The 25,170-nt window shown below is 38.5% G+C and overlaps 1 protein-coding gene and 1 pseudogene across 2 annotated transcripts in view; both read left to right on the plus strand.

Moving 5' to 3' along the window:
• Positions 1-25,170, plus strand: part of LOC133092637 (recombining binding protein suppressor of hairless) — a 118,922-nt gene that overhangs the window by 13,878 nt on the left and 79,874 nt on the right. The gene's annotated exons all lie outside the window — the stretch shown is intronic.
• Positions 2,390-2,941, plus strand: LOC133092469 (H/ACA ribonucleoprotein complex subunit 1-like; annotated as a pseudogene).

Here is a 25,170-nt window from a genome sequence, read left to right on the forward strand (position 1 = left end):
AGTCATCCATCAACACATGATTGGCTGTGCTCACTAACCAGAGGAGCCCCTTCCCTCAGTCCAGGCAGAGAATAGATCTGAGGCAGGAGGGTAAAGTTGAATAGGGAATTGGTTTATGCAGGATTTTTTTTTTAATAGACTTTTTTCAATAGATTTTTTTTTTTAAGGTTTTTTTTTTAAATGGTAAGTTACCTTTTTATTTATTTATTTATTTATTATTTTTGGCTGTGTTGGGTCTTCATTTCTGTGCGAGGGCTTTCTCTAGTTGTGGCAAGCGGGGGCCACTCTTCACTGCGGTGCGCGGGCCTCTCACTATCGCGGCCTCTCTTGTTGCGGAGCGCAGGCTCCAGACGCGCAGGCTCAGTAGTTGTGGCTCACGGGCCTAGTTGCTCCGTGGCATGTGGGATCTTCCCAGACCAGGGCTCGAACCCGTGTCCCCTGCATTAGCAGGCAGATTCTCAACCACTGCGCCACCAGGGAAGCCCCTAGATATTTTTTTAGAACAGTTTTATGTGGGATTTTTGCCTCTGAATTTTAGAATATGATTTTGGAAGGAAGGTTGTGGAAAGAACACAGGCTGGTGGTCATGAAATAGATTCTCTTCACCACTAATTTGGTAATATCCCTGCTTTGCTTATTTTCTGCATAAATGATATCTTTGATCTAGGCTTTAAGTTAGAAATGATACTATATGTGCCAGAGAGCCTAGAGAGTAATTCTCACGCCATGTAAATGAAAGGTATCACTATTAAAAATGACTCAAGAGTCTCATGTTTTTGGTACTCTAGATACATTCATTCTTTTTATTATACTGGAGTACTTTTAATTTTGTTTTATGTAAATCTGTTTTATTTTAAAGTTTCTGCTGTCAAATTTTGTTGTTTTTCTAACTAAGACAGCAGCTGTGGATGTGGCTTAAAAACTGATGAACTTCTACAATGATGAGCCTTTATGGAGCAATGAAAGGCTGCTTACAAATTGTAGCCACAGTTGCAATGAATTCTGTGTTTGTTCCCTAAGGGTGAATGTGTTTTGAGGGGAGTGAGTTAGGATAGTACAAATTGAGAGAGTGTTTCTATCCTGGGAATCTTTGGAGCAGTCATTTCTGCTACTGCTCTTTATTTCTTATGACTTTGAAGGAATTTGGAATGCTTCGCTTGACTTTTTGATGATCTTTAAGTGTATTACTTGGATACGTGTAAAGGTAAATTGTAATTTTAGTTGTTTTATGGACATGGTTTATGTCATTAAATACTTTTGCCCTCAGCAATTACTGTGTGTAATAGCACTTATGGATGATGCTTTACCTGTGTCTGCTGTTTAAATGTTGGATTGTTTGGAACTAAATATTTTCCATTTGGTATGATTAGCTCATACATATAGTTTTAGGCACAATGTGTATACCTGTTTTCATTTCAAAAGTATATGGTTTTAATACGTTATTGAGCAGATCCAAATAGTTAACTATAAATTATTAAAAGTATTACGCTGAGATACTAAAGCTCACACCTGGAGCTGAGTTACAAGAAATAAGGTGAGCCTTGGTATTTTCTATCAAAATATCTAGAAGATAAATTTCTCCAATGAAAAGAATTCTAGAAAATATTTATTTCAAAAAAAGAAAAAAAAAGGGAAGGGTGGTAGAGCGATAGTTGAAACAAATGAGGCTCCCTGACCAAAAAAAACAAAAATAAAAAAACGCCGTAACTGTATATGTGAGATTATAGTCAGTATTTAGGAAGTTATTAGAGTATATATTTGCAAACCTCTAAACTATTTATGTATTTATTTATTTTTATAAATTTATTTATTTTTGGATGCATTGGGTCTTCCTTGCCGCTTGCAGGCTTTCTCTAGTTGCAGCGAGCAGGGGCTCCTCTTCGTTGTGGTGTGCGGGCTTCTCATTGCAGTGGCTTCTCTTGTTGCGGAGCACGGGCGCCGGCTCTAGGCATGCGGGCTCAGTAATTGTGGCTCGCGGGCCCTAGAGCGCAGGCTCAGTAGCTGTGGCACACAGGGCTTAGTTGCTCCGTGGCATGTGGGATCCTCCCGGACCAGGGTTCGAACCCATATCCCCTGCATTGGCAGGCGGATTCTTAACCACTGTGCCACCAGGGAAGCCCAAATTGCTTAGTATTGAAGATATTCTAAAAGTACGGGTTGAATATGCTGTTAAAATGAACTTTTTTGTTGTTAAATTGCCTCATTTTTCCTCGTAGTTAGGAGAGTTTAAACCTTGGCAGTAACTTCTGTTCTTTTATTGTGTGGGACAGCATTTTATGCACATTAAAAATAACAGTTTTTGTGAATTGTAGTTATTATCCACAGTTACTTTTAGATATAAAAGCATTTCCAGGGCCTGAGATGCACGTGGCTCCGGTGGGAGCAGAGCATGTCTTTTCGAGGTGGAGGTCGCGGAGGCAGCGGCAGCCACCACTTCCGACGTGGAGGCGGCGGTAATTTCAGAGGCGGCGGCGGCAGAGAAGTATTTGGACGAGGGGCGGCCACGGAGGTTTTAACAAAGGCCAGGACCAAGGACCTCCAGAGAAAGTAGTTTTATTAGGAGAGTTCCGGCACCCCTGTGAAGATGATATAGTTTGTAAATGTTCCACAGATGACAATAAGGTGCCTTATTTCAGTGCTCCAGTTTATTTAGAAAACAAAGAAATTGGAAAAGTGGATGAAATACTTGGACAGCTTAGAGATTTTTATTTTCAGTTAAATTGTCAGAGAACATGAAGGCATCTTCCTTTAAAAAACTACAGAAGTTTTATATAGATCCATGTAAGCCGCTGCCGTTGCAGAGGTTTCTACCTCAACCTCAGGTGAGAAGTGATCTCCAAGAGGCGGTGGCCGGGGAGGTCGAGGAGGAGGAGGAGGAAGAGGAGGTGGCAGAGGTGCTAGAGGTGGTGGTTTCAGAGGTGGAAGAGGACATGAAGTGTAACAGTTGACAGAAACTTCGCCAGTTGACTTCTGCATTAACCTCATGATCTACTTCTATGGATCAGAAACTTGTTTCTTGATCAAATCTTAAAGAACTGGTCATTTTATGACTGGAGCTAAAATGTCAATGTCAAGAAAAAACAAGTGCGGCAGAACAGGCAATTTTGCTCTAAAAGAGTATGAACAAGTGTTCTAATGTTTTGTACAAAGCTTGGAACTTGTGGGTGTTTAATAAAGGGGCAGCTTTCATTTGAAGCGTATTCGAATTTTTAAAATAAAGTGTTTTATTCCTTTAAGTTAAAAAAAAAAAAAGCATTCCCAGTGAGTTACTTCTGATTCATAATCAGATTTTAGCAGAGCAGATGTGGGCTACCGAAGGAATAATTAGCCAAAAAATATTAGGGGGTTAGAGAGCCCTTTGTGTAACATTTAACTTTAGTTTCTTGGCTAGTTTATATGAATAATTAAAGTTTTGAGGCAGTTAAATTTTCTTTTTTTCTCTTGGGATCTTACAGTTGTCACTGGTAGCTATAATCACTAGGGAAATGGAAGTATTATTTCCATAAACAGATGGCTTTTCCAGCACTGGTCCCTAACAGTGCTACTGAGGATCCTGTTTATGTTGGATGATTTCCTAATCACACCAACTTGGTGTACTTTTGAAAGATGACACCTGACAACAGAATATGATGTAGATATTAAAATGACTTAGTGAACTTGAAATTTTACAAAAGTTGAGAGTATATATAATTCCCACGTTCCTGGGGGAAGATAGTCTGTTCCTGTGAGAGGAATCACCTAGTAATGGATACTGATGCCTCAGCTATCCTCTCAGGGATTCCTTAGCTACCTCTTACACTTTTTGACTTTCATTAGCTCTGACATCTGTGCTGTTTTCATTTCTGCTTGGTCAGATGACTAGCCCATCCAGTGCTTTGAGGCATTGGTAGGTTTTTGTTAGGATTAAGGATAGGTTTCTGTGGTGTACAAGGAAGATTTTCAGAGAATACAGTTACTTGAAGTGACAAAATTACATATTTTTTCTGCTCTAATGTGAGCTTTTATTTGCTATTAATAGGATTTGCTATTAATAGGATTATCTTCTCCCTTTTAATGTGTCTGTTTTCCTTTTTCTTTTGGACATTTTGTTTTGTTTTGTTTTGTTTTTGGCCCTGCGGCGCTGTGTGGCTTGCGGGATCTTAGTTCCCTGACCAGGGATTGAACCCGTGCCCTCGGCAGTGAAAGTGCAGGGTCCTAACTACTGGACCACCAGGGAATTCCCCTGTTGGACATTTTAAAACAAACGCATATTGGGGATCCACATGTATACTTATGCTCCTAAAATTTCAAAAACACGAGTCACTATTAGGATTCTAAAAACTGCATTTGTAAGCTATATTTACTCTGTAGCAAGAATTATCTGTATTTTTGAAGTCATTTTTAAATATATGAAAGGAATCTAGTGACAAAATTTGTGAAGACAGGTTACCTTTTGAAAAGACAGGGTAGGGCTTTATTTCTTTAGTATAACTGGTTGGGGTAAGTTGTAAGAGTGAATAGAGTCTTGGCGGGTATATCTCGATTTTGGAGCTATTAAAAATTTGTCAAGGGACTTCCCTGGTGGTCCAGTGGGTAAGACTCTGAGTTCCCAATGCAGGGCGCCCGGGTTCGATCCCTGGTCAGAGAACTAGATCCTGCATGCATGCCACAACTAAGAAGTCCGCATGCTGCCACTAAGACCTGGCGCAGCCAAAATAAATAAATACTAAATAAATAAATAAATAAATAAATATTTTAAAAAATTGTCAAGAAGGAAAAAAACTCTGGTGCTTTACACATTTTGTTGGGGTGGGGGATGGTGGTGCCATTTGTTAAGATTAGATGGCACTGTGATAAATGGCATAGTAGAAGAGTAGAGTTAGTGTTGGTGGGGAGTTTTTGGTTTTGAACATGTTTTGTTTGAGGCCATTGTGAGAGTTAGATGAAGATATCCAGTGGCCAGTTACATATATAAATTATGTGTGTGGTTCCTGGAGCTCAGGAGAGAGAGGTCAAGGTTGTACACACATACTTGAAGACTGTTAGATGTTAATTAAAACCTTGGGAGTGGGCAGAATCTCCTCAGGGAGAGGTGGAGTTAAGCAGAGACAAACCACTGGTGAGCATCAATACTTCAGGAGTGAGTAGAGGTATAAAAACTAGTAAAGGAAAACTAATAATAGAAGAGGTGGGACAAAAACCTAGACAGTGTAGTATCACAAAAATGAAGAGAGTACTTCTAGGAGGAGGGAAACTTGTCAGTTGTGTCACATGCTACAAAGAGGGCAAATGGGATAAACACAAATGCTCACTAGTTTAGCACTTTAGGGCTTCAAGTTGGTAAGAACTGGTGGGAGCTAAAATGTGGTTTGACACAGGTTGAGGAAGTGGAGACAGCTCTTTCAAGAGCAGTGGTTCAGAACTTGGTGGGAATGGAACCTAGGTGTTGTGATGGAGGAATAGGCTTGACTTGTTTAGATGCTTATTGGAAGGAACACAAAGAGGGAAGGGGATGAAATTTAAATTGAAACTCCTGTTGGTGCCTTTTCTGTAACATTGTGCAGCTTCTCATGTATTAATGGAAAGTCAACATTAAAGGGGGTTTTGTTGGGGAGAGGGGCACATATTCAGTAACGTGACAATGAAGACATTCATGAACTTGATTCTCTTAAGTTTTCAGAGTCTTTCCACATTGACTAATTTAAAAAATTTTTTTTCTTTTTTTTTTGGTCACACTGTGTGGCATGTACAACTTCCCTGACCAGGGATTGAACCCGTGCCCCCTGCAGTGGAAGCGTGGAGTCTTAACCACTGGACCACCAGGGAAGTCCTGACTATCTCATTTTAATGAGGGAAAATATTCTGTATTGTTTTTCTCCTCAAGGGTTGATGTTTATTCGTTGATTCTTTCATATTTTTTTGCTTGGTGTCCCTAGTGACTGAGGTGGTGGATTTAATTAATTCATATGAAGCCAAAGAAGATTGCCTGTCTTTGGGGTCTTGATCCATATACTACAAGAGCTATGTGGCCTGTGCAGCACTTTGTTTTGCTTTGTACTATACTATAGTCTTTAGACTTTTGGTTGTTTACCTATATCAGTAGAAAGTTAACATGTACCCCAGTATATGTGATTGTGTATTAATAAATTATAATGAAGTGTTGTACTTTACTAATATATACATTGAAGTATCTATAGAAATTTCAAATGTTAAAAAATTTTGTGATAAAAATGAGGTAAACAAAATTTTGAAGATACTTTGAATAGAATGGTAGAACCCCTTTTTATCTTCACAAGTATTTTTTGAGAGCAGTGTATTTAAGTTTACTTTGTTATTTTTTTAATTGTGGTATATGTAATATGCATCATTATTTTTTAAAAATCTTGGTTAATACTTTGTGAGAGTCATTCAAAGGGCTAGTTTTAAGTTATTTCTATACAAATCAGGTGATTTTCATAGTTGAAAAGCCATTGTTTAAAATGCCATGCTTACCTTAAGTGTTTTTAATTTTACAGAAGTAACTGCTAGATCACATACTACAGGAAGCTGCATGTCTTCACAGGAAAAGTAATCAATTTGGGGACCTTTTTGTGTAAGAAAAATGAGTAACTTGTCAAGTTTCAAAACCTTTTAAGTGCTTTGCCACAAGATGAAGAGCAAACCTCTGTGTGGTACAAAAGGTTTTCATGGTTACTCCCTGTTTCATGAAGATATAGTGTAACTAGCCATATCCATGACATCTGGTAGTACTTTGTGTCATTCTGTTGTCATTTTCTTTGCTTCCTAATTGAAAGATGAAATGAATGAGTTTCTTGTGTGATGGGATCTCAGTAAGCTTTTTATAGAAATCTTGTTTTATTTTGCTTAAAGCAGCCACTCTCATAGCAGATAATACTCTTAACTGATTTTCCATAAAAAGCTTTAATTAAAAGAGGTCAAAGAAGCTCCCACCTGAAGACATCCTGTCTTTTTGTTCAGTTTGCTATCCCTAGTACCTATAAGAGTTCCTGTCATGTAAAAGGCACTCTGTAAATATTTAACTGTAGAATGAATTTGCAGTTGAGAATATGTTTTCCTATAGATATTTTCTTAGAAAACTTTGCATTTCATTAAGAAGCCAGCAAAGACTAAATAAACTGAGACATATCAGAAAAAACATAACTACCTACTGTATGACAAATTTCCCACACTATGTAGTTTTTTCTAATACCAATTCCCCCCCCCCCATAATCTTCAACAGTGTTTTCTGTGCATATTTATATAGTAATTTACTGACAGAAAAATACATTTTGGTTTATGTTCATGTTGTTCCCCAAGTCATACTTCAGGCTTTTCTACCATGAGAGGAAGAATAAGTCTTTCCCATGATATGTGGCTTCTTTTTTTTTTGACCGCGGCACGCAGGATTTTAGTTCCCCAACCGGGGATCGAACCCGTGCCCTCTGAAGTGGAAGCGCGAAGTCTTAATCACTGGACCGCCAGGGAAGTCCCTGTGGCTTTTTATCTTACACTGCTTTATAAGAAGTCACAAAAGAGGCATGTAAACTCAATGACATTTTCTAAAGTACTGAATTGAAAATCATGACTTTAAACCTTGCCAGAGAGAAAAAACTCACAACCGATAGAGACCTGTTATGTTTTAAGTACTTAAAATTTTAAGTATTTTACTAATTGTGATTGCACTGTCATTTGCTAGTATTTTGGGGCAAAATTTATATATACGGTGAAGTTACTGTTGATAATAGATGTAAATCTATATTTTAAAAAGTTATCTTGGTTATTTCTATCTTCTTTTTGACTGTCTTGTTATATCTGATTAATCATTATTTTTACTTGGTAAAGAGGGAATACTAGGAGGAAGAGGTACCCTTCTGCCATTTATTTATTTAGTGTGCTTAAATTATTAGTACTATCTCCAATACCTCTTTTGTTGCAGAAATTATCTTAAGTCCCTCACCTGTTTTTTGAGGGCTCAGGTCATTAAACTAGGTAATTTGTGATGTGCTGAAACAGATCAGTCAGTGAGGGCACCATTATCAACCCTTCACATTATGGAACACCTTTTATTCTCTCAGGTTGGGATCATCTGACATAGACTGAGCCCTAGTGATGTATTCAGAGGATTTTGAGTGCCAACTATGTCCCAGGCACTAGGATATACCAGTGGACAAAACAGACCAAAATATATATATAAAAATATGTATAATCTGCCAGTGTATAGAGGTTGCATTTTAGTGAGAGAGACGAAAACCAAATAAGTTAAATATTTACTGAGATAAAGGCTTCAGAAGAGAAAGAGTGTTGGAAATAGGATAGGGAGTATCAGAAAGAGGTTGCAACAAGATAAAGTGGGTCTCTGAGATGGTGACACTTGAGCAAAGGACCTTAAGGATAAGGTGAGAATGTGAGGCATGTTGTATGTGGGGACAGAACATTCCAGCAAGAAGGAACAGCAAATGTAAAGACCCTGAGGCAAAGCGTGCCTAGATTAGATATGGTATGTGAAGTAAAGACAAGAATCAAAGCTAACCTCATGTTGTGGTCTGAGCAATGGTAATTACAGGGTCGCCATCATTTGATATGGGAAACAGGTTTTGGGTGTGAGATTGGGAGATGAGGATGTATGTACAGGAATAATTTGCTGGCATGGCTTCTGGATTTTGCATGGTGATGGATCAAAAAATGTCACTCAGGCAAGAAATGTGTTTTTGAATAACTTTCACTCTAAATTGATGACACTTAGGGAAGATAAACTAATTTATTTGCTCAAGCCAAAGGTAATTAATAAAGGAAGGGAACTTTCCTGGAGTAAATGAGTGTTTTACACAGTAATTTTGGATTTCTTAAATGATTACTTGAAATTTTCTTGCTTTATTCTATTAAAATGCAAAACGTCTCTCCCAACCCTGTTTTTTTTAAAAAAATAATTAATTAATTGATTTAATTTATTTTTGGCTGCATTGGGTCTTTGTTGCTGCATGTGGGCTTTTCTCTAGTTGTGGCGAGTGGGGGCTACTCTTCATTGTGGTGTGTGGGCTTATTGCTGTGGCTTCTCTTGTTGCGGAGCATGGGCTCCAGGCGCGTGGGCTTCAGTAGTTGTGGCACGTGGGCTTAGTAGTTGTGGCTCATGGGCTGTAGAGTGCAGGCTCAGTAGTTGTGGCGCATGGGCTTAGTTGCTCTGTGGCATGTGGGATCTTCCCGGACCAGGGCTCGAACCCGTCTCCTGCATTGGCACGCGGGTTCTTAACCACTGCGCCACCAGGGAAGCCCCCAACCCTGTTGATTTAAACAATAAATGTGGTAATATTGTATAGATTAGTATGTGATCTCTGACATACGAGGGTCATAATACTGAGACTGTTTAGATAGAAACAGGGAAATAGGGAGGTATAATATTAAGACTAATGGGAAGAAGAAACAAATTTTTTACCACTGTGATGTTGTGATTTATAAATCTGGTCATCAGATGACCAGAATATATTTCTCATACGTATTTGGTTTTGTCCACAGTTCCTGGCTCACAGCTCCTAAAACCCATGGAATTTCCTGAGTGATAAAGGTGTCTTTTGTTATGTTAATGAGGTAACCTGTGGCCCTTTCCCCATACCTAGCCCTTTGCATCTCTTCCAGTTGGCTATTCCTGAGTTATGTCCTTTTATAAGAAACCGGTAATGTAGTAAGCGTGAGCCACTCTAGCAAATTAATCGAACCCAAGGAAGGGGGTCATGGGAACCTCTGATCTATATAGCTGGCTGGTCAGAAACACATGTAATAAGTTGGGCTTGAGACTGGCTTCTGAAACCCAAGTTGGAGGTCATTGGAACCTCGGAGATCTATCTCCGGGTAGATAGTGTCGGAATTGAGTTGAATTGTAGGATACCTTTCTGCTGTCCAGGGAACTGCTTGTTGGTATGAGAAGTCCCCTTTCCATGTTGGAATTAGTACCAGAACCTGAACCTACATTTAACCACATACTTCAGTCTCCAGGCATCACTTGAATGATTTTTTTCTGAGAATGCTTTATGTTATAAACAATTAATTCTGGGCAACTGTGTATCAAAATATCTGCATTATATGGCCTGTTTTCTATACAGACTATGTTTATCTTTCTATATGAGCTTTCTGTTTTAAATTTATTTATTTATTTATTTATTTTTGACTATGTTGGGTCTTCGTTTCTGTGCGAGGGCTTTCTCTAGTTGCGGCAAGCGGGGGCCACTCCTCATCGCGGTGCGCGGGCCTCTCACTATCGCGGCCTCTCTTGTTGCGGAGCACAGGCTCCAGACGCGCAGGCTCAGTAGTTGTGGCTCACGGGCCCAGTTGTTCCGCGGCATGTGGGATCCTCCCAGACCAGGGCTCGAACCCGTGTCCCCTGCACTGGCAGGCGGATTCTCAACCACTGCACCACCAGGGAAGCCCGAGCTTTCTGTTTTGATGCTGTATTTATAAATTTGGAAATACATGCATGCTGGGTGGACTCCATTGCCTTAGTTTATATAATAGATTATTCAATAGAATCACTCCCATAGGATCATCTTCTCTAGTTGTTACGTTAAGAAATGAAGTACATTAAGGGCTGCTTTAGGGGGTGTGTGTGTGTGTGCGCGTGCATGCGCGCCCCTCATGTCTACTTTGGGATCACGATTAGTTGACATTGATCTTTGTTTAAAGATCAACAACAGGGAATTCCCTGGTGGTGTAGTGGTTAAGACTCCGTGCTTCCAATTTAGGGGGCCCGGGTTCGATCCCTGGTCAGGGAACTAGATCCCACCTGCATGCTGCAACTAAGAGTTTGAGTGCCACAACTAAGGAACTCTTGAGCTGCAACTAAGGAGCCCACCTGCTGCAACTAAGACCCAGCACAACCAAATAAATAAGTAAATAAATATTTAAAAAAAAGATCAACAACAAATCATCAAAATATCATTAATCACTACTACTGCATTTTTGTCCTAATGGTAGCAGTTTTAACACACTTTTATTATTTTCTCTGTAGCATTGACGTTTACGTCACACTTTTAAAAGCCAGACCCAAAACCAAACAAAAAACTATCCATGGCATTTTGATAAATCCATGTACTAAAGATTCGTAGGGATTGTTTTGTCTAATGCACACGGGAGTTTCTGCCATAATGCCATATACAGTTGCTCCTTTGTATCCATAGATTCTGCATCTGAGAAGTCAACCAACTGTGGTTTGAAAATATTTGGGGAGAAAAAAAATCCAGAAAGTTCCAAAAAGCAAAATTTGAATTTGCCACTTGCTGGCAACTATTTACATAGCATTTATGGAACATTTACATTGTATTAAGTATTATAAGTAATCTAGAGATGATTTAAAGTATATGGGAGGGAGGGACTTCCTTGGTGGTCCAGTGGTAAAGAATCCGCCTTCCAATGCAGGGGATGCGGATTCAATCCCTGGTCAGGGAACTAAGATCCCACATGCCGTGGGGCAACTAAACCCATGTGCCACAACTACTGAGCGCATGTGCCTCAACTAGAGAGACTGTGTGCCACGAACTACAGAGGTCACGCGTGCCACAACTAAAGAGAGAAAACCTGCACACCACAACTAGAGAAGCCTGTGCGCCGCAGTGAAAGATCCCGGATGCCACAACTAAGACCCAATGCAGCCGAAAAAGAAAAAAAAAAAGAATAACAATAATAAAGCTATATATACGGGAGGATGTGCATAGGTTATATGCAAATACTGTGTGATTTTATATAAGGGACTTGGGCATTTGCAGATTTTGGTATCCAAGGGGGTCCTGGAACCAATCACCCGCAAATACTGAGGGATGAATATGTACCTTGACAAAACTTGAGATTTGCAAAATTGTGCAGTGAAAGTAATAAGACTCATGGGGAAAAAAGGCTTGGGACAGACTAGTGAAATTCCATGAAACTGTGATCTTGGATACTAACTAAAAACAATAGCAATCCTAAAAAAACAAAGGACTAGCATTTGTATCTTGTATTACCATCAATCTTTGGAATCTTGAACCTTGGATTCAGCCTCTTCTAGTTGTAGGTCCTGGAAAGGCATTGCTTCTAAGAGACCATTTTCATTAAAATTAAAAATCTAATCCTATGTGTAGCTTTCTTCATTAATCCTTTTTTTTTTTTTAATATTTATTTATTTGGTTGTTCTGGGTCTTAAGTTGGGGCTCGCCGGCTTCTTAGTTGCAGTACGCGGGCTCTTTAATTGTGGCATGTGAATTCTTAGTTGTGGCCTGCATGTGGGATCTAGTTCCCTGACCAGGGATTGAACCTGGGTCCCCTGCGTTGGGCTCATGGAGTCTTAACCACTGCACCACCAGGGAAGTCCCAATCCATTGTTTTAATACAGGGGGTATTTTTTGCAGCTTCTTCATCTGCACAGGCAGCTTTGTCAAATAGGTTAACCCAGCTAGCTGAAAGAGTAGCAATTCCTGAAGCCGCGAAACCAGCTACTACTCATAAGAAAGAAAAGTACTTTTGTAGATTTTCAGGGCTTTTTCCTTAAAATATTTATCTCTTACTAAGCTTTCATCTTTATTTGTGGAAAAGCTTTCCCCATTTGCCTCAAAACATTAACATGCTAGGAAGAATAGTGTAAGAAGCAACATAACTTCCTTTTACACTAGCATCATTCTCCTATTTCTAGTTGCCTAAGAAGTAATTCACAACAAAGAACACACATTATAGCAGAACAGACTTTACACTTGTTTTGATTTGATTTGTTAAATGCATAGGGTGAGTGGCAGGTGAGTTCAGCTGACGCTTGAACAACTTGGCAGTTAGGGACATCAGACCCCTGTGCAGTGGAAAATCCTCATATAGCATTACAGTCGGCCCTCTGTACCCACAGTTCCGCATCCTTGGATTCACCCAACCATGGATTGCATGGTATTATAGTATTTATTGGGAAAAAAAAAAATCCGTGTGTAAGTGGACCTGCATAGTTTAAATCCATGTTGTTCAAGGATCAACTGTATTAATTTTGGAATCAGGCTTTGAATTCTGGCTCTATCACTTAAATGTCACTTTCTGCAAGTTACTTGACTTCTTTAAGCCTCAATTTGTGTATCTGTAAAATGGAATTAATTATACCTGTCCATAGAGTTTGGTAGTAAATAAAGGAGATAATACCTGACAATTTTTTTTACACACTGAATTTACTAATAGTAAGTGTTAGCTCTTAATTTGCAGTTGTCATTTATAATTCATAGTACTCTTCAGAGCGTGGCATAACATATACCATTGTCAAGGAATATTTTCAGCAAGTTTAACATTTTTCAGATAACTTTTAGATGCTTATCAATTTTATTTAATATAAAATATGAGGAGGCAGGATTTTGTTTTTACTGTCAAATATAGGTCACAAGGAAAACACACAAAATGTGATAAATGAGATTTGTATTTTCATATTTTTGGCAAAGTTTTATATAGGAAACTGGTAAAATAATCAGAAAATGAAGAAGCTGTAATTGTATTTAGGCTCGTGTTATGTAAGGGGATACAAACAGGTTTTTTCCTTTAGGTTGCAAAGGAGATGAACTTTTTTCTGTTTAAACGCTGTTAAAAGTTCTATACTGCTTTTGCCTATGACGTGTAGTGGTTTTTAAGGTTTACATTCTCTCTTCCAACTCAAAGCTTTCATTTAACCAAATAAGTTGAACAGGAACTCCATTTAAAACTTCTCATTGATCCTTCTTATTTGATTTGATATTTCCTATTGACATTTTTATTCTTAGTACCGTGCACTGAACTATTTTCAACAAATTCTATTGAGGAGTCATTTCTTGAAAACCTGTTACAGGCAAGATCTTTGAACACCTTAAGTTTTATAAAAGATGAGTTAAGACAGTTTGGTCTTTGGCTGTTTGTACCTTAGTGGGGAATCCAGCTATGCTCATAACTTTTACTGTAATACAAAGATGAACATAATGACTCCTATAATAGAGACATTTCACAAGTACAGAAGAAGAAGGAGTGATTAATTTGGACTGGGGATTTCAGCAAAGCCTTCATGAAGGATTTCTTATTCCTCTTCTTATTTTTAAACTTAAAAAAAAATTTTTTTTTGGCTGCACTGTGTGGCTTGTGGGATCTTAGTTCCCCGACCAGGGACTGAACCCAGGCCCTCAGCAGTGAAAGCACCGAGTCCTAACCACTGGACCACCAGGGAATTCCCCTTAAACTTTTAAATTGTGCTAGAGGAAGGTGAGTTCTGGAAATCTGGAGACGAGATTTTGTTCAGGAATACCTGGGTATATGGAATCTTAAAAAAAAAAAAAAAAGTGGTTCTGAAGAATCTAGAGGCAGGACAGGAATAAAGACACAGACATAGAGAATGGACTTGACACAGGGAGGGGGAAGGGTAAGCTGGGATGAAGTGAGAGAGTAGCATTGACATATATATACTACCAAATGTAAAATAGATAGCTAGTGGGAAGCAGCCGCATAGCACCAGGAGATCAGCTTGGTGCTTTGTGACCACCTAGAGGGGTGGGATAGGGAGGGTGGGAGGGAGACACAAGAGGGAGGAGATATGGGGATGTATGTATATGTATAGCTGATTCACTTTGTTATACAGCAGAAACTAACACGCCATTGTAAAGCAGTTATACTTCAATAAAGATGTTAAAAAAAAAAAAAAAGGAATACCTGGGTACTCTCCGTCCTCTGTCCCTCCCAGTCAGGATGTGGTTCTTGTAGGAGACAGATGAATTAATTAAAAAACCATGAGTGCTCAGTTTGTAAACATTCCTTCAAGTGGAGGAAAACAAAGTCAGTCGAAGGGTAAGCCTGAGTAGTGGCCGAGTGAGAATGTGGCTGTTTTCTCCCTGGACCTGAGGCGTGTGTCACTGGCAGCTGTGAATGTCATTAGGGAGCCTGAGCCAAGATAAATCTGTGCCAAGACAGGCTGCTTGTGCTTCTGCTCTGTGTAACGAGTGCCATTCAGTTAAGTTCTGTATCATTGGATAAATAGAGTAGGAGCTAGATCAGGCCAAATAGATCAGGAGTGAGAGAGATTGTCTGTATAAGCTCTTCCTGCCTGTTAGAAATGTTATGCAATTGATACAGGAATATATTCTTGTATCATTATTATGATAGTTTAGAAGCCTCCAGTTCTACTTCTTTCCCCAGAGGTAACCAGTTTTAAAATTTTGAGATATATTCTTCCAGACAATTTTCCATATACTTTGGGTTTTCTAGAGGGCAGATGGGCTCATATTATTGTATTTGTATATTATATATTATGTTTACTTTAAAAAGTTAATCATTCTTGAGTTCTTAGCATACATTTAGAATTATTTTTCTTGGGAATTCCCTGGTGGTCCAGTGGTTAGGACTTGATGCTTTCCCTGCCATGCGCCTGGGTTCCATCCCTGGTCGGGGAACTAAGATGCTGCAAGTTGCGTGGCGCGGTCACCCCCCCTGCCCCCACAAAAAAAAAATTTTTCTTTAAAAATATCTGTGTAGTATTCCGTATCCATAATATAGATGTAACAGAATTTATTAGCCAGTTTGCATTTGGCATACAACTACCTGTGTTTCTCTTTTAGGAACAACTCTGTGTAGTAGCCACATATCCGTGAGTATTTTTGTAGGACATACACTTAGAAGTGGAATTGCTGGTTCCAGGGATATGTACATTTGTAGTTCTGATAGATACTGCCAGCTCCAGAACCTTATATTAACTCACACCCGTATGTATAGCAGTGTGTGAGAGTTGATGACTGGATTTCAATAGGAATTGAGAAGAAGGGACTTCTGTACAGATGGAGAAGTGTCAGAAAAAGCATGGAGGCAGGACAGCCTAGTAAATATGGTGAGACAAAAGGGAGTAAAGAATCTGATGCGTAGAGTATAGGAAGCAAGAGGGGCTTGAGGACAAGTCTAGAAAGGTAGGTTGGATCAAATAGCGAAGTATTTGTACTGTGTTGCTCAGAACTTTAAACTTGAATGGACAATGGGAGCCTTTGGAAAGGTTTTACACATGAGCTTTATTTCAAAAGCAGTAACTGTGAAGGCTAGGTTTTTGAGATGGGAAATTGGCTATGAGACTGTTATAGTAATAAAATGCTGTAATGAAGTTCGTGACATTAAAAATTAAAGAATCAGATTCAAGCAGTGGTATAGAGTTAAAACCAGTTTGTAAGATTGGTGGCTTAGGATGAGAACAGAGAAACTGAATGTGGTGGCTATCTGAGTGGGTAGGCAGCACCATTTACAAAAACAAAACTAGAATGAGAAATAGGTTTGGAGTAAAATAAGGGAAACTTTATTAAAATATAAGGAAGAAGATAATTCACTATCTGCTGTTGATGTATTTCCGTGATGTGTGTTCAGTTTTTTTATTGTAGCAAAATATATGTAACGGAAGATTTATTATTTTAACCATTTTTAACTGTACTGTTCAGTGGTATTAGGTGCATTCATGTTGTTGTACAACTATCACCACCATCCATCTCCAGAACTTTTTCCATCTTCCTAACCTGAAACTCTGAACTCATTAAACAATAACTCTATTCCCCCTTACCCTGAGCCCTTGGTAACCACCATTCTACTTTCTATCTCTATGAATTTGACTGTTCTAGGTACCTCATGAGTGGAATCATACAGCATTGTTCTTTTGTGACTGGCTACTTAGCATAATGTCTTCAAGGTTCATCCATGTTGTAGCATGTCAGAATTTCCTACCTTTTTAAGGTAGAATAGTATTCCATTGTATGCATGTACCACATTTTAAAAATCTGTCCATCTCCTGGTGGACATTTGGGTTGCATTTGTTTGAGTTTTTTGTTTGTTTTTGTGTTTTTGTTTTTTTGGTGGGAATCTTGGGTTTTTTGTTTGTTATTGGAGATTGCATATAATAAAATTGAGTTTGATAAAACTGTGCAAACCACTACAGTCTTGCTGAGACCCACTGTTCGAAAATAGTATTTGCTGCCACAAGGATGATTACAGAAGATCATATAAATACTTTGTACAACTCAAATATATTATGGCTTTTGGAAAAATGACCTAAAATGCTTAACCTACTAGTGGTAGACACCACAATGGAGGTATAGTATAAAGTTAACTGGACTTAGAAGACTTGAGGTTTTTAATATAATCATTGGATTATTGTGAGGATTCAGTAAAATGTACAAAATTATGTACACTTTGAAGTGCCCAAAACAGAGATGGTGTCGTAATACATGTTCTAGTCTGGTTGACTGACGAACTGCTTGAAGAACTTGAACTATTAGATAGGTGAAATAAAACAGCCCCTGCATCTGATGAAAAAAGTTAAGTGATAGGGTTATCCTAAAATAGGGATGAGTTGTCAAGTAAGTGTTACCTGTTAATTTTGAAAGTGTCTCTAAAATCTTGATACTTTGTGGCAGTAATTTTCTAATTGAAGTTAAGAGCAGTGAGGTGAGAATAAGTATATCAGAGAGGTTCCTTTCTCTTTTCATTCATTACTCCCTAGAAAACACATATTCACTTTCCAAGTTCTCTGCAGTTCATTTCTATTAAGCAGAGTTGTAATTCTAGGCCCACAGCCTGAAATTGTGACTTCTGTTAATACATTTCAACACAGTTCCATCTCAGGAACATGTGTTATATTTTGGAACTCTTTAATATATCATTTTCCTTCATGTTCCTTTCCTGTCATTTGGCATTGGAAAATTGAAAAGCCTGAAGAGAACACAAAATCTAGATGAAGAATGGTGATGGAAAATTAAAGCAACAGGTCAAAAGAAGTCCTTAGAGACTTTTAAACTAGTTCTTTCTAGTATGGCTAAAGTTATAGGATGGTTCTTTAGCTTTATTAATTTCTTTCAGCCTCTTTTTAATAGGTAAGCTAATAGAAGGTAGTTGGTAATTTAAATGAGATGCTTAGCATGTGGAAAGCACTTCATATGTGTTGTCTGTTAAATTTATTGTTTCTAATCTATGGAATTGAGACTGAGAAGCATTTTGGTGACTAGAGAGCATCAGGTAATAGGTTCCTGTTCTTATCTGAGATTGCCTTTCTTATTTTACCTGTACAGTGTTTGAATATGGACTGTCTCCCTTAAATTAGTCTCTGTAATTAGAGATTTTCTTAAATATTTTTACCACATTATCATTTATTTAACACTGACAGATACAGACGGCAGAGGATGCATAATTAAAATGCTAAGATTATTAGAACATTTGTTTAGTAAATAATACATTTACCTCATTTTTAAAAAATTCCAACTACAAGCAAGAACTAAATAGACTAACTTGATTTGTCATATCTCCCTACTCTTTGCAGAAAGTTCTGATAAACTAATAAATTCTGTTAGAATATCTGAGCATATCCAATTTATTATATCCAAACTGAGCTACTGAAACCCCCTCTTTTTTTCCTAATGTATTTTTTCTTCCAGTTTTATTGAGATATAATTGACATACAGCATTGTATGTTTATGGTGTATAGCATAATGATAGCTTACATACATCACAATAAGTTTGGTGAACAACCACGATCTCATATAGATACAAAATTAAAGAAATGAACCCTCCCCACCCCAGATCTTCTCCTTAAATTTTCCCCATCTCATTAAGTAACTTTATCCTTTGGGTTGCTTAGGCTAGAAACCTTGGAGTCACCATTGCTCTCTTCCTCTTTTTTCTTCAACTCCACGATCCAGAGTGTCATCAGATGTTGTTAGTTTTGTCTTTAAAATATGCCCATAGTTTCATCACCTGTGACACTTCCCACTGCTTCCACCCTGTGTGAGGCTTTGTCATCTTTAACCTGCATAGTCACCATAGCCTCTTAACTGGTCTCTACTGCTTTTTCCCTTAATGCCTTTTCTCTTTCTCTGCTCAGCAGCCAAATTCATGCTGATCTTCCTCTGCTTAGATCTTGATCTTCCTTGACTCAAAATTTGGAGTAAAAAGCCCAAGACCTTTGTGATCTGTGGTGTCCCTTGAACATGCACACCACCACCCGTACTCACACAAACTCACATAACCTCTCGTCTCCTGATACGCCTCTCCTGTAGTCTCTGTTCCTCACTGAAACACTCCTGCTTTAGGGCTCTTGGACCTGTTGTTTGTTCCCTTTGCATGACATCTTCCTCCTTTCATCACCTCCTTCAGATCTTTGCTCGAATATTACCTCACTGAGGGCTTATTTAAAATCGCACCTCACCTCCTGTCTTCCTTATCCTTTCCTTCTCTGTTTCTCTCCGTAGCATTTACCACTATCTGACATTATATTTACACTATAAACTGTGCTACCAAGGGTTTTGGTCTTATCTGTACAGTGAGGTATCCTTAGTACTTAAAAAAGGGCTGACACATTGTAGATGTTCAAATATTTGTTGAACTAATGAATTTGTCAAGAGAAAGGAGAATGCTTGAAGGCATGAATTAAGAGCTACAGATTGGATCATCATCCACATAATTGAAATAAACATAAGTGTGAAAAATTTAAAACTTAAGTATTTCTTGAACATTAAATTAAAAAATTTTTAGGAAAATGTTTTATTTTGGCTTTAGAATTGTGACATTAGCAGTAACTGATTATCAGATTGTGTCTTCAAAGTCAGTAAATATTTATGCCTGCTCTGGTGGGCAGTGTTCTAGGTACTTTCACATTTAAGCAGTATTTAAGCATTAATATTGTAGTTTATTATTCTCTTATTATCTACAGAGAAGTTGTGACTGGTCAGAAGTTACATATCCAGTGCGTTTCTAACCTATGACGCCTGACTCCCAAGCCCAGAACTTGATCAGCACATTCTTTATACTCATGACCACACAATTTTTCAAGCCACCAAAATTTACGTTTTATTTTAAACAAAAAGAGACCTAAGCAGTGAAACCAAAGGAGAAAGAAAATGATATGGAGAAACTGAATTCACTCATAACCATTTTTATAAATATATACATAAAAAAGAAAGTAGAGGTAAATTTGATTCAGACTCTTTAGCACTTCTTCCTTAGTTTCCTCTCAAATCCTAGAAAGGAAAGAAGCTTCTGTTGATTTGCTTGTTTTGTATAAATGTATAATAGTTTTTATGAGCTGATTTACTGTATTACTACTTTTCCCTTCTTAACGTCCTTTACTCGGCACTTTTGAACAGTGTAATTCTTCCATCGCCCTTTCCACGTTCCCCACCCTCCTAGCTTTGGTCAACTTGCTAACACTAATCTATTTGAAAAAGGATAGTTGTGTGTGTTTGTGTGTATATGTGTGTGTGTATGCATGTGTGTATTTATATTTAAATTATACCTGTCCATACTGTGCCATCTAGAATTCTAGCAAAAAATTCAGGCATATGCCAGTTGACACCCTGGATGTTTGCCACTTTAAGAGCAGCAGCAGCATCAGGCACTTTGATGGTTTCTTTAACGCTGTTACTGAAAATTTTAGGATATACATTTTGAGAAAAGAGCTTCCCCAGTTGGGAGTTCCTCAAAAATAAAATTAGCTGAATATTCCATCTTCCAGAATTGTTAGATGTCAAGCGTCTTTTAGTTAGTGGGTCTCATTGATCTTCAGTTTAGCCTCTTAGGTGCTTGACTTCCCCTTGCCCCCAGTGTTTAGTTGGAAAAGGAGTTACAGCTTTACTATTACGGTGGAATCAGAATAGTTTATGATTCTCAGAAAGATTCTTTGAAAGTTACTCAAACCAGATTTTTTTTTAAAATTTATTTATTTATTCATTTATTTAATTGTTGGCTGCATTGGGTCTTCGCTTGCATGCGGATTTTCTCTAGTTGCTGAGAGGGGGGCTACTCTTTGTTGCGGTGCGCGGGCTTCTCATTGCGGTGGGTTCTCTTGTTGCAGAACACAGGCTCTAGGCGCGCGGGCTTCAGTAGTTGTGGCTCATGGGCTCTAGAGCGCAGGCTCAGTAGTTGTGGTGCACGGGCTTAGTTGCTCCGCGGCATGTGGGATCTTCCTGGGCCAGGGCTCGAACCCGTGTCCCCTGCGTTGACAGGCGGATTCTTAACCACTGCGCCACCAGGGAAGCCCTCAAACCAGATTTGAAACCTTTATTAGCACTGGCAAAAACAAGTTTAGAATTGAAATACCTAGAATATGTGATTTTCATATTTTAGATAATAGCAATGGTTAATTTTCTTTCATTATTTAACAACTGTTTCCAAGTACTTCATTGACAAAATTCATTTAAAATTAAAGTGTCTGTAGAACACATTCCCTAAATTATGGTATCTAATTAAAAATACGTTGCTTCATCAATTCAGTATTTAGTATTTTTCTTCTTAAAAATATCTTACATATAATAAGCCTGTGAGAATTTATGGAAAAACACTAACTTAGCTCAGCATGTAGAATGTCATCTATTGCAGGCACCAAAAACATTAAAAAATTTTGTTTTTCATTCCTAGTCTCACCTATTTCATTTTTTCCCTCCTTTATTCTTATATTCTCCTTTTAAACAATATCATGTGACGTTAAATTCTGTTTTACCCGCTGCTCCTGCAGTTTGTGGATGTGGGAGGGTGGGGCGAAGGTCCAGAGATCTGAAACACCATGGTGTCCTCTGAGAAATGTACAAACTTCCAGTGTGGCCAGAACATATGTTTTATTTGTATGGCTAGGGGGAGACCAGAAGCTGGATCAGGAAGGATCCTGTTGCAGTTGTCCAATTAAACCAAACCCAGCAACCTTTTTTCTTTCATACCTCTTAATATTGCGTTCTCCCTTTATTAAAACTTCAAGAGTAAGTCTACCTAGGTATATTTTAAAAGCAGGCAAATATCTGTATCACCTTTTGATGATCTTTTAAAGTTTTCTATTGAGATTTCTGGTGGTTTAAGAGTAAACAAGGGCTTCCCCGGTGGCGCAGTGGTTAGGAATCCGCCTGCCGGTGCAGGGACACGGGTTCGAGCCCTGGTCCGAGAAGATCCCACATGCCGCGGAGCAACTAAGCCTGTGCGCCCCAACTACTGAGCCTGTGCTCTAGAGCCCATGAGCCACAACTACTGAGCCCGCGTGCCTAGAGCCCGTGCTTGGCAACAAGAGAAGCCACCACAATGAGAAGCCCGTGCACCGCAATGAAGAGTGGCTCCTGCTCACCATAACTAGAGAAAGCCCGCATGCAGCAGCGAGGACCCAACGCAGCCAAAAATAAATAAATAAAATAAATAAATTAAAAAAAAAAAGTAAATAATAAAATTTGGAAGACTATAAAACAAAATTAAAAATATATAACAGATTAAAGCTTTTTCTGGAGTTTTTTTTTTAATTTTTATTTTATACGGGAATATAGTTGATTTACAATGTTGTGTTAGTTTCAGGTGTACAGCAAAGTGAGTCAGTTATACATATACATGTATCTATTCTTTTTCAGATTCTTTTCCCATTTAGGTTATTACAGAGTATTGAGTAGAGTTCTCTGTGCTATACAGCAGGTCCTTGTTGGTTATCTACTGTATACATAGTAGTGTGTATATGTTAATCCCAAACTTCTGATTTATCCCTCCCCTCCACCTTTCCCCAGTCTGGAGTATTTTCTGACCTTAGATTCTTTTTTTTTTCATTTTATTTTTACTTATTTATTTATTTTACTTTTATTTTATATTGGAATATAGCCAATTAATAATGTTGTGGTAGTTTCAGGTGCACAGCAAAATGACTCAGCCATACATAGACATGTATCCATTCCCTCCCAGACTCCCCTCCCATCCAGGCTGCCACATAACATTGAGCAGAGTTCCTTGTTCTATACAGTAGGTCTTTGTTGGTTATCTATTGTATATATAGTAGTGTGTATATGTTAATCCTGAACTCCTAATTTATCCCTCCCCTGCACCTTTCCCCAACCTGGAGTATTTTCTGACCTTAGATTCTTGATATAATAGTGAATTTTTCTTGCTCCTTGTTGAGAAAAGTAAAGTTGCAGGATAAAAATAAAGGAGAAATTATTTGTGAGTCCATCATTTAGAAAGTGATTCACTAATTGTGAAATCCATTTATTGGGTTACAACCAGCATTTTAAGTAAATTCATGATATAAAATAGAATAGATTTTATCTACCTGAATGTGTGTGTGGCTGTTATGTTAAAACCTACTTTTAGTTGCGGTTAGCAAAGTTTGAAAAACCCTGTTTAATGTTTGCATATACCTACTAACATTTCTGTGTATGTTTTAAAAATAATGTCTATTCATTTACTTGGGTATTTGAGAATCTACTGTTTCTCCTCCCTACCCCCCCCACCCCCATTCATTGAGTCATCACTATGTGCCAGATACTGTTCTAAGCGATTTACATATATTAGATCACTTTTTCTCCTATTACATGAAATTTTTATCCCAATTTTTCAAAAGGAGAAACTAAGTTACCTAGTGATTAATTAACTTGCTCAGAGTTATATATTGGTAAGTTATGGATCTGGGATTCAAACCCAAGCCCATTCAGAGTCCATTCTTCTAACCACCAAGCTTTATTGCCGGCTGTGTGAAGTCACTGTGATAAATGCTGGCAATACATTTGAAATGGTTCTTGATCTCATGGAACTTAACATATTTATATTTATAATTTTCTATACTTTATATACACACACACACAAAGTGTAATGTGAGAAAACACCATTTATCTATTTGTTTATCTATCTATCTATCTATCTATCTATCTATCTAGTCTATCTGGCTGTGCCAGGTTTTAGTCTCGGCACATGGGATCTTCATTGCCACGTGTGAGATCTTTTAGTTGCGGCATGCGGGATCTAGTTCCCTGATCTGGGGTCGGACCTGGGCCCCTTGCATTGGGAGTGCGGAGTCTTAACCACTGGACCACCAGGGAAGTGCCAACACTATATATAGTTAACTAACCATGTTTATATTTAGAATATTACCATGTTATAAATTTCAACATTACTGACTTATTGCCATCATATGGATGTGCCATGATTTAATTATTCCTGTGTTGTTGGAAATTCCCAGTCCTTGCTTGGTAATATTGCAGTGAGCCTCGGAATGCATTCATTATTGTCATTTCAGCTTACTATGTGAGGCTGTTTATAAAAGCATAGAAGTTTGAAGTTACTGACATTTGTTTCTAATTACATTCCTGAAGCTTATGTTTTAGCAGTAGTGCTGATCTTATACCTTCATAATCATTGTGTATTATAAATTCAGTAGTCAAAAACAAAGCAAACAAAATTCAGTAGTCAAAAAATGGTGTCCATGTTAAATCATCTTTTTTCAAAGTCTCTGTTGTCCTTGATATTGTTGCAGCATGTATAAGCCATTTCTAAATAATTTCTTCAAATCACTGGGATATTTGTGTGCCTAATATATTTTAGAGCACATGAGACAAGCACTCCATCACGAACATTCTGTACTTAGCTGTCGATTGTGTGTCCCAAATGGGGTTTATAACATTTTCACATGCTTAAGTCATTAGTGCCAATTGTGTTCCAGGCTTTGGTGGTTAGATAATAGTTTTACAGAGATGAAAGACAAAAGCTAACCCCTTTGGACACAGCATAGTGAAGGAGGCCGTAACGACTGTCATGAAAATGTATTTCTGTCTCTTCCAAAAGAAGTGAAATGTTTTGTAGACAATTGCATAGGGTTTTAATACACATTAATTTTGCAATTAAAGGTATGTAGTTGGGGGACTTCCCTGGTGGCACAGTGGTTAAGACTCCGCCTGCCAATGCAGGGGACACGGGTTCCAGACCTGGTCCGGGAAGATCCCGCATGCTGTGGAGCAACTAAGCCCTTGCACCACAACTGCTGAGCCTGCGCTCAAAAGCCCGCGAGCCACTACTACAGAGCCCAGGACCACAACTACTACTGAAGCCCGTGCGCCTAGAGCCCATGCTCCACAATAAGAGAAGCCACCGCAATGAGAAGCCTGCAAACCGCAACGAAGAGTAGCCCCTGCTCGCCGCAACTAGAGAAAGCCCGTGCGCAGCAATGAAGACCCAACGCAGCCAAAAATAAGTAAATAAAAAATAAATAAATTTATTTTAAAAAAAGGTATATAGTTGGGCATCAGAATTTCTGGGTTTTATTTTTGGCTGCATTGGGTCTTTGTTGCTGCGCATGGGCTTCCTCTAGTTGCAGCGAGCAGGGGCTACTCTTCGTTTCGGCACTTGGGCTTCTCTTTGCGGTGGCTTCTCTTGTGGTGGAGCACGGGCTCTAGGCACGGGGCTTCAGTAGTTGCAGCACGCAGGCTTCAGTAGTTGTGGCACGTG

The sequence above is a fragment of the Eubalaena glacialis genome, chromosome 5, assembly GCF_028564815.1.
Source record: "Eubalaena glacialis isolate mEubGla1 chromosome 5, mEubGla1.1.hap2.+ XY, whole genome shotgun sequence".
Taxonomy (NCBI): domain Eukaryota; kingdom Metazoa; phylum Chordata; class Mammalia; order Artiodactyla; family Balaenidae; genus Eubalaena; species Eubalaena glacialis.